Here is a 9846-nt window from a genome sequence, read left to right as displayed (position 1 = left end):
CTAGGCTGTAGTCCAGGACACATAAAAAAACAACAGCAACAACAACAAGATGTCTTATTGCAGAGGTCCAACTTGGACAACAGAGACTGAGCAGAACCTTTAAATCCATAATATCCTAGGCTTCGGCTTAGGGACTGAATGAAAACAGGGAGCAAGAGTTAAAGAAGACTGAACACCACAACAATGATGGATAGGAACCTCTACCTAGAGACTCTATCCTAGACCCTGACCTATAACCTGCACAAATACCAAGATCACTAGCTACAGTGGCTTGATTTTCTCACACACAACCGAGAGGAAACTTTCCTGGCATCACAAAAAAGCCTTTGGGATGGGGTAATGAGTATATATGGAGCTAGGGGTTGATCCCATTATGGTATGCTTCAAGGATGGAGAAACCCTGAATCTCTTAGGCCACAGGAATTCCCTTTCTTCCCCAATGCTTACTGTGCCTATGCAAAAAAAAAAAAAAAAAAAAAAAAGTGGGGGGAACGCCAAACCCTACCACTCCAGCACCCATACTTTATCTTGTTTTATTTTGATTTGTTAGTTTTTGACTTTATTTTCCTTCTCTTTTTTTTTTTTTCCACTTTTTCTTTTTCACGCTTGTGGTTATTATTTAGAGATTTATTTTTATTTTTATTTGCCAGGTCCATTTTTTTTTTTCTTCTATTTTTCTTTCTTTTATTTCTCTTTCTTCTTTCTTTTTTTGGTAGTTGTCACCAACTTTTTTCTCCCCTTTTTCTTATCCTTTTTATCTCCAATGACAGTGAAATGGATGCTCAATCTACAACAAGCTATAAAGTGGAGACCAGTTGCACTAGCATTCTGGGGGTAGAGGAGGGAGATATGGGATGAATACTGGGAACAGGGGCGGTGGGACAGCAGTGGTGGTGAGAAGGCCCCTCATTCATTGTCACTATGTACCATAAATGATGCAGTGAAAGATTTGTAATGCACTTTGGTCACAATAAAAATTAAAAAAAAAAGTCTGATGAATACCTTTTCTTATTTTCCAGACCTTGTAAAACCCCAGACAAACGTAAAAGGAACATCAGTACTATGTTTGTTGGAGTTGTACTAGTTTGGATTACATAGCCCAAAATAAAACTCTTGAAAGACTGTAAAAGTAAATGACAAAAGTGTTATGTTCTTCCATTTTTATTTTGTGAACACTGAAAACCAAGACTTGAAAGCTTTAGTTTGCAAGTAATAAATTTGTCAGCTATTCTGTTTCAAAAAACAATCATGTCTTGCTTTTTGTTGCTAAATGCCAACTCATAGAGAGTTGTTGGAAAATATTAGCAAATGTAACCTTGGCAACAACAGACAGCGATTTTGTATAAAAAGTATTCACCCAGGTTTTTGTTATAGTCTGACCATTTCCACTGTGAGTTTGACATATTTTTTTGGAAGAAAGATGAAAATGTGGAAAATCCAAGGGGCCTGACAATGTGTTGGGAATAATTAATTGAGTATTTCAGGTGTAATGTTGGCTGGGTAAAACCTAGTCACCTAAACAGGGTTAGTGATTGAAGAAAACCCATATAATATAGTAGGGCAGAAAGAGAAGAGAAGCTAAACCATGCTTCCTAATAACATAATTCTAAGAAGAAATCATTCTTTTTTTAACATCTAACAGATATTGTCAAAGAAGAAAATGTCCTGTTGGCTTGCAAGAAAACAAGGCTCTAAAATTATATAAACTATCTGGAATTAGCTGTGATATATTTGTAAATCACTTTTGACATGCTAGCTTTCATGTCTGCAGAAAATAGGCCACAGAGAGATTTCATCATTAGGAAGTTTGATCTTATACTAAGAAAACACGATTTCCTTTATTTTCTGACTTTGAAGATATGTATATATTCATGTATAACTCATAGTATTGGTTCTGTAAGAATCTATTACTTTTTTTTAGATCACACGGAAATTTAGAGGGTTTAGACAACTAATAATACAACCTACCCATGTAATACATTTGAAATTAGTTTTTAGTGAGTTTTTATTTGTTTTTTTCTTAATTTGTTTTTTAATTGACAGATATTATATTGTCTCAGGAAATGAAATATTACAAGACTTAATATGGCAACAAGATATAAGAGCAATAGTGCATTTTTGTAAAGTTGGAGTTTGTTTTGTAAACATAAGGGCAGTATTTAATCTTGCCAATATAAAAGTCAACTCCTTGGGAAAAATAATTTCTAATATAGTAATTCAAACATATATGAGAGATTGTTATATCTCTATATACAAAAATTAAGAATTAAAGGGAAATAATCATCTTGTTTATTTCCACATATAAAAAATAAAAGTAAAATAAAAAGTAATTATTCATATATTTACTTTTTGTTTGTGGTCAAACCCATCTGTCATCAAAAATAACTTCTGTTGATTCTCAGAGGAACATATGTGTGCTGGGAATTGAGCCCAGGTAAACTACTTGCAAAACAAAATCTTAATCTGCTGCTGTTCTACTTCAACAAGTATACAGAATTGATATATAAAGTTAATACAAAATTGTCGACAAGAATATTTTTGTGGTCCCCCAAGCCAGGGGCGATTTCTGAGCGCATAGCCAGGAGTAACCTCTGAGTGTCAAACGGGTGTGGCCCAAAAAAAAAAAAAAGAATATTTTTGAAGAAAACTGCTTACTAACTACTCTGATTTTTATCATTTGGCTGATATCATTTACAATGTCCTCATTCAATGCATATTTTTTTTAATTTGGGGGCCAAACCTTATGTGCTCAGTGATTACTCCTGGCTTCACTCAGTAATTACTCCTGGCAGACTCCAGGGACCATATGGGATGTCAGGGATTGAACCTGGCTTGGCCATGTTCAGGTGAATGACCTATCCCCTGGGCTATCACTTCGGCCTTTTGGCCAATAATTGTTGATGCTACAATGATCAAAGCTTTAATGAGTGAATAAGAGACTATGTTATTTTTGTTTATTTAAAAAAAACATTTTCTTTTGTTTTTCTCTATCACACTGACTTCCTAAAATTGATCATTATAATATTAAGTTATGATGAATCTAATTGCATTGCAATGGGAATTCCTGAAAGATTGGACTTACATGTCCTTATAACTTTTAGTGTGACTGTTCTTTATTGTTTGCTTAACTGCTAATTCAGCATCTAAATTTAGAATATTGTTGCAAGGCATGGGGAACTATGGTCATGGTGCATGAGTTAGATTTATACCTGTTAGCTAAGTACTACAAATATTTTTAAGAACCTTGCCTAAACTGTAATAAAATATTTCTTTAAAAACAGTTAAGTACATGGGTCCAGAGCAGTGGTGCAAGTGGTAAAGAATTTGCCTGGCACGTGCTAACTTAGGACAGACCACTGCAGTTCGATCCCCTGGCATTCTATATGGTCCACCAAGCCAGGAGCAATTTCTGAGAGCATAACCAGGAGTAATCCCTGAGCTTTACAGGGTGTGGCCCCAAAATAAAAAAAGCAAACAACAACAAAAATACAATAATTAAGTACATGAGAAGTGAGAATTTACTGCGTGTTGAATTTTTATGTTAATTTCTAACCTAGTACTGATGATATTGGGTCAGTCTTATAGTTTCTATGTTATTGTATCCTACACAGTCTGGTCCATGACGCTTTTTAGTTATAATTCCCACTTTTTTTTTTTTTTTTTTTTTGGTTTTTGGGCCACACCCGGTAACGCTCAGGGGTTACTCCTGGCTATGCGCTCAGAAGTTGCTCCTGGCTTGGGGGACTATATGGGACACCGGGGGATCGAACCGCGGTCAGTCCAAGGCTAGCGCAGGCAAGGCAGGCACCTTACCTTTAGCGCCACCGCCCGGCCCCGATTCCCACTTTTTTTTTTTTATCTTTTTTTTGTCTCTATGTCTGTTTTCCCCTATCATTATATGTGTGTGTTCATATTATACTGCCACGTGTTTAGTCTTTAAAAATGGACAATCAAAAGGGTAGCAACTTTGTTCTCATAATTTACTTCTGTCCTCATTATGTAGAATATTGCATGCTACTGAAGAGATCTCAAAAATTATATCTGGTTAAATCATTTTGATATAAGATTTCAAAATGTTTGAAAAGATAAGCAACAAAGTCAAGTTTGGCTCTTCAGCATGAAAAAAAGGAAAAACTATAAAAACATTTTTAACAAGTTTTAACAATTTTCTTAAAAAATGACTTGATGTATCTTTCTTTGGTCAGTTGCTTGATATATCTTAAATGTATTGTAATGATCATAGCATTAGTAGAGTGAATGAAAACACACCTAGAGCAGAAAAGTTGTTTTTTTAATATCTAAGTTGATATTAAATAGAACTGATGAGACTTGCAGGCATAAAGTTTATACAACATAAAGCTGAAGAAATATATGTTAAGTAGGTCACTTGCCTTGCATATGGCCATGCCATATTTATTCCTAGCACTGCATATGTTCCCCTAACCAATGCCTGGAGTATTCCCTGAGCCAGAGATAGGAATCTGCCCTGAACACTGCCAGTTATGATCCCAAAGTAAATAAAACACGCAAAACATCTTGAGCATATGAGTGTTACCTCCTATGCAAATGTCTAAAAGAAAGTAATAGGGAAAACATAACCAAGATAGGCAGACAAGAGAGCTCAACAGACTCACTAGATCTCAATAGAGATCATGTTTTGATTATGGCAGGACTAGCTTCAACCTGAGGTACTATATGATCACTTCTAAGAACTACTTAAAACAGAATCAGAAAGAATCTATCTACTGCTGTAATTACTCTCCATAGCCCATCAAATATCATCTCAACTTTCTCTAGAGTTTCTACCCCAAACTCAAGGTTTTCTCTCCTTATAAATTATCTATGGGCTTATAGAGTTCAATTAGCACTAGCTGGTCCATTCATATCAATCTTCACTGAAGATTGCAAAAAATAACATTATTCGCCTGGCTTTGTCTACTACTTCTCTATGCAAGTGTGAAACACATTATTCTATGCAAGTGAAAAGAAAACTAAAGCTGAATTAAATTGGAAACCACAGGTATGTACCTTTAATGATACTCTCTGCAAATATGATTTTCTAATTACAAGGATTCAATGTTAAGTGCTTTTTTATTTCCCAGCACTGCTTTTCTCATCACAAAACTCTTTTAGTGAATTTACAATTGCTGTTTTCAGTTTCACTTTTGCAAGTTTTACTAGAACCATATAAATGAAAGAAAACCTATTCACAATACACTGATTTATATTTTTATACATAAAATATTATAAAGGCTACTTACTATCTTACCCTGAAATTTTTTTGATTTTGGGATTTAGGTGTCTTGACTTTAGGTAAACAATAATAGGTAATGAATGTTCTTGTTTTGCTTTGTTTTCTTTTTTCTTTTTTCTTTCTTTTTCTTTTTTTTTTTTTTTTTTTTTTTTGGTTTTTGGGCCACACCCGGTAACACTCAGGGGTTACTCCTGGCTATGTGCTTAGAAGTCGCTCCTGGCTTGGGGGCCTATATGGGATGCCGGGGGATCGAACCGTGGTCTGTCCTAGGCTAGCGCTGGCAAGGCTTACCTTACCTCTTGCACCACCACGCCGGCCCCATGTTCTTATTTTCTATATTGAGATGTGTAGTTGACAAATTTAATTAAAAAAAATAAAGTTGTTGAAGGAACATAGGGAACATTCAGGGTTAAAATGTAGGTATTTCAGGCAGCCATCTCTTCCTCAATGCAGCCATGTTGCAGGTTTTCACAGAGTATTACTGAAGGTCCTTAAGTAACCCTGGGTTGAGCTAGTAGTGAAAGACCTTAGCAGCACATCTGCTGTCCTGATTGACTTAAGAATATCTTGAACACCACTGGGAAGACTCTTAAATAGAGGGTGGTCCTTTAGTATTGACATGTTTATCCACATATGAAGAAACTTTCAGTTATTTACATCATAAATATCCTAAACATAGGCATATGTAAAAGAAATGGTATTGTGTTGTGGTAATAGAAAGATTATTTAGAATTTAAAATAAGAATTAGTTAAAAGGCAATGCATTTATAAATCAAGAGGGGGCTACTTGGAGAAAGAATATAGATAAGAAAGTGAAGTGATATGCATGTTTGGAAAAATTAAATTTCAATGAAAAATTTTGGGACAATGTTAATTCTACATTATTATTTTATCTATTCATTCCATATCTATACTTTTCTAATGAATATATGTCTATAGATTTCACACTACTACTTAAATGTCTATAAAATATCTTCCAGTTGTTATTCTAGTACTAAGAGATTTTATTTATCTTCTTCAGCCTCCTTCCCTTTTTTCCTCTTATCTTTCCTTTCTTTTAATCTTTACTCGTCTTACACTTTAATTTCTCTTACTTTCTAGCTCTATATACCTGAATTATCATTTAAGGTAGTGTGGATATTAATCATGTCTATATACACCAATATGATTTCTTTGAACTTATTCTTAAACTAGTATCATTTTTAATAATTAATTATTCCTAAAATTTTCAAACATATTCTGATAATCTACTTCTTTATTTATATTATTCTTCTTATGCTTCCTTTGTAGGTATACGTTCATTTCATGTTAGGAAGTGGATTAAAGTTTTTAAGTATTATTTAAAGTCTAATGCTCTTCTTTCTTGAGTATGCTCTTTGACTTGAGGTACATATATTAGTAAAAATCAAAACTGTCCTTCAAGATTCTGAGAAAGAAATAATTAGTTTTTGAGGTCTTTGGTTTATAGAGTTGATAATTTCATGTTGTAGTACAGTTTTCCTTAATAATTTAGAAACAAACAAATAATTTGAGGCTATCAATTATATTTGCTATGTTAGGAACATACATTATTTTATCTACTTTTAAATATTAAAAAATTCAGAAATGTGGGCCGAAGTGATAGCATGGTGGTAGGGAGTTTGCCTTGCTGACTGACCCAGGAAGGACCTGGGTTTGATCCCCAGCATCCATATGGTCCCCCAAGCCAGGAGCAATTTCTGAGCTCATAGCCAGGAGTAGCCCCTGAGCGTCACTGGGTATGGCTCAAAAGAAACAAAACCAAAAAAATTAGAAATGTTTCAGATATATTTTATATTCCTCAATTATTTTTAACTCTGATTATTCCAAATTATTTTAAGTTCTAATGAGATATTCATTGAGGTTAAGAAACAAATATTTTATGATTTATTGACATGCCACATAGAATAGATTTTTTTATACCAAATCAACAATTCTAGGTAAGTATCTAATCATGGTTTAAACTATTGCTGTATGAATAGCTAACTGGAAAGCAATTAAAACCACAAAGATCTTTAAGAGTATACAAAAATTTAACATTGATTTTATTGCTGAAATATATTACAAAATTATATTATTCAGTAAATTATATAAATTGATTTATAATTTATTAATAATTATAACAACCAAAACACCTTTGTAAATACATGCATCTACAATGAAAATATATTATTATACTAGGTGAAGATTAAGTACAGCTATCTATAACTTTATTCTGCTTTATTCTAGGAATCTAGAATGCTTAGTTGATAGGAATATAAACAGGATTAATCACAAAATAGATTTGCTGTAAAAGATGAGTGATCCTAGATTCACTATTTGAATTGATGTAAGCACTGTTGAGAAACTTTTCAACTTCCACATGATTTGCCTCAGTGACATGCTAAAATTCTAGACTAATATAAATACTATAAGTAAGTTAGTAATATATGGCCTAGATAAAATTATTTTTCCATCAAAAGTAAAAGGAAGTGGGGCTGGAGCAGTGGCACAAGCAGTAGGGCATCTGCCTTGCATGTGCTAACCTAGAACAAACCTCTGTGGTTTGATCCCCTGGCATCCCATAGCCAGGAACGATTTCTGAGCTCATAGCCAGGAGTGACCCCTGAGCATTACCAGGTGTGGCCCCAAAAAACAAAACAAAACAAAAAAGTAAAAGGAAATAATTTAAGCCATCCATTATATTATTTTACAAGATAGGTTAACCAATCCTAAGACATTGTATTTTATAAAATTTTAGAACAGTTCATCAATATGTGTTAGGAAATTTAGAAAGGTATTCAGTAATGTGTGTATTGAAGAGTATTGTATTACACTTTATGAAATGAATTATGAGAACTAATATATTCATAAACATGTGTGCAAGTATGCATATTATTGATATATTAATATCACTCATTTTAAAAATTTGTATTACATATATACTCACAAACATAATATTTACCAAATGTTATAAGTAATAACTCTCTGCTATATTTATACATTATACATTTATTTTCTTATTTTGTATAGATAGCAGAAATAAGTAAATTGACAAAAAACAAACAAAATCCCCAAAATGAGAAATGCATTTAAAATAGTAAAAATGAGGAAAATATTTTAATAGTGCATAAAGAAGCAAAATGGATTAATAAAATTCAATAGAAAGCCAATAGTTAAATATCAGTACAGAAGTTTCACACAAAATATATGGTAGAATTTTAATTGACACAAATTAGGAATCATTCAATAAATTTAATTCATGGTTGTAGATTTATAAGTGATTCATAGAAAACTATATTTAAAATTATTAATCCTTCTATGTGACTGATGAATAAGTTTATTTAGACCAAACAATACAAATATAAAATATTAAGTATAGACTATATAAATATCTTTACATTTTATATGTGCTCTAAAATCAAAAAGTTTTATTCTAGAAAGTGTTATTGCCTTATAAGCTTGTGTTTTATGAAGAAATTTTTAAAAATTTCAAAATAATCATTTGAGAGAGCAAAATTGAAGAAAAGTGAAAGAAAAAGCTAAAAGTACATCAAATTTAGTATAGGTCTTATATTAGCTATTTATCAAACTGAGCAATGAGATATGAAGGATATCAAAGGCTATTAATTAATTTTTGTTATTGTCAGATTTTCAACTCATTTTGTGGGCTGGAGCAAAGTCCAGCGTAGGGCATGTGCCCTCATGTGGCTGATCTGTGTTTGATCAAGAGTGCAAAGCCAGGAGTAACCTCTGAGCATCACTGCATGTGACCCAAAAAACATTATCAACAACAAAACTCATTTTTATTTCTTTTACTTATTCTGAAGTAGTCAAACCTCATTTCAAATTAATTGTATTAGATTCAATTTTGCAGGCAACTAATGTAATGTTCCTAATTCTCTCATATTATATGTTTTTATTTAGGCATTTTCCAAGTACTTTTGGCATTTCATCCCAAAATACTGAAACTCGAGCTTTTCACGACTGTCCAAATCTTTTTCTTCTTTTTAATAAGCACTACCATTGGAAAGTTTTCACAAATGTAATAGGGGTATATAAATGTAATAGAAAATATATTTTACAATATACTATATATAATTTATAAAAACATTTGTTCATCACTGTAAGTGTTTAAAGAATAAATTAATTTATCACAGATTGAAAACATTACAACAGTAATTACAGAAGTTGAAATAATTATTAAAGTGACCGGAAAGATAGCAATGGAAGTAGAGCATTTTCCTTGCATGCAGAAGGATGGTGGTTAGAATCCCAGCATCCCATATGGTCCGTCCAGCTTATAAGCCATGATTTCTGAGCATAGAACCAGGAGTAATCCCTGAGCGCTGCTTGGTATGACCAAAACAAAACAAATCAAAACAAAAAAAGAATTATTAAAAGTGAAATAAATAAGAGATGAAAAGACTGAAACTTTATGATTGCACTCAAATGTAGATAAAGAACAACAAATTAATGAATAAATAAAAATAAAATTATTCCTACAATGCAAAATAAATAGTGCTTATTAGGTGAAAAAATGAGGGCTAATTGGTAAAAAGTGGTCAACTGGTAATTGATTTAAACTATAGTTT

The sequence above is a fragment of the Suncus etruscus genome, chromosome 5, assembly GCF_024139225.1.
Source record: "Suncus etruscus isolate mSunEtr1 chromosome 5, mSunEtr1.pri.cur, whole genome shotgun sequence".
Taxonomy (NCBI): Eukaryota; Metazoa; Chordata; class Mammalia; order Eulipotyphla; family Soricidae; genus Suncus; species Suncus etruscus.
This window is presented reverse-complemented; position numbering follows the sequence as displayed.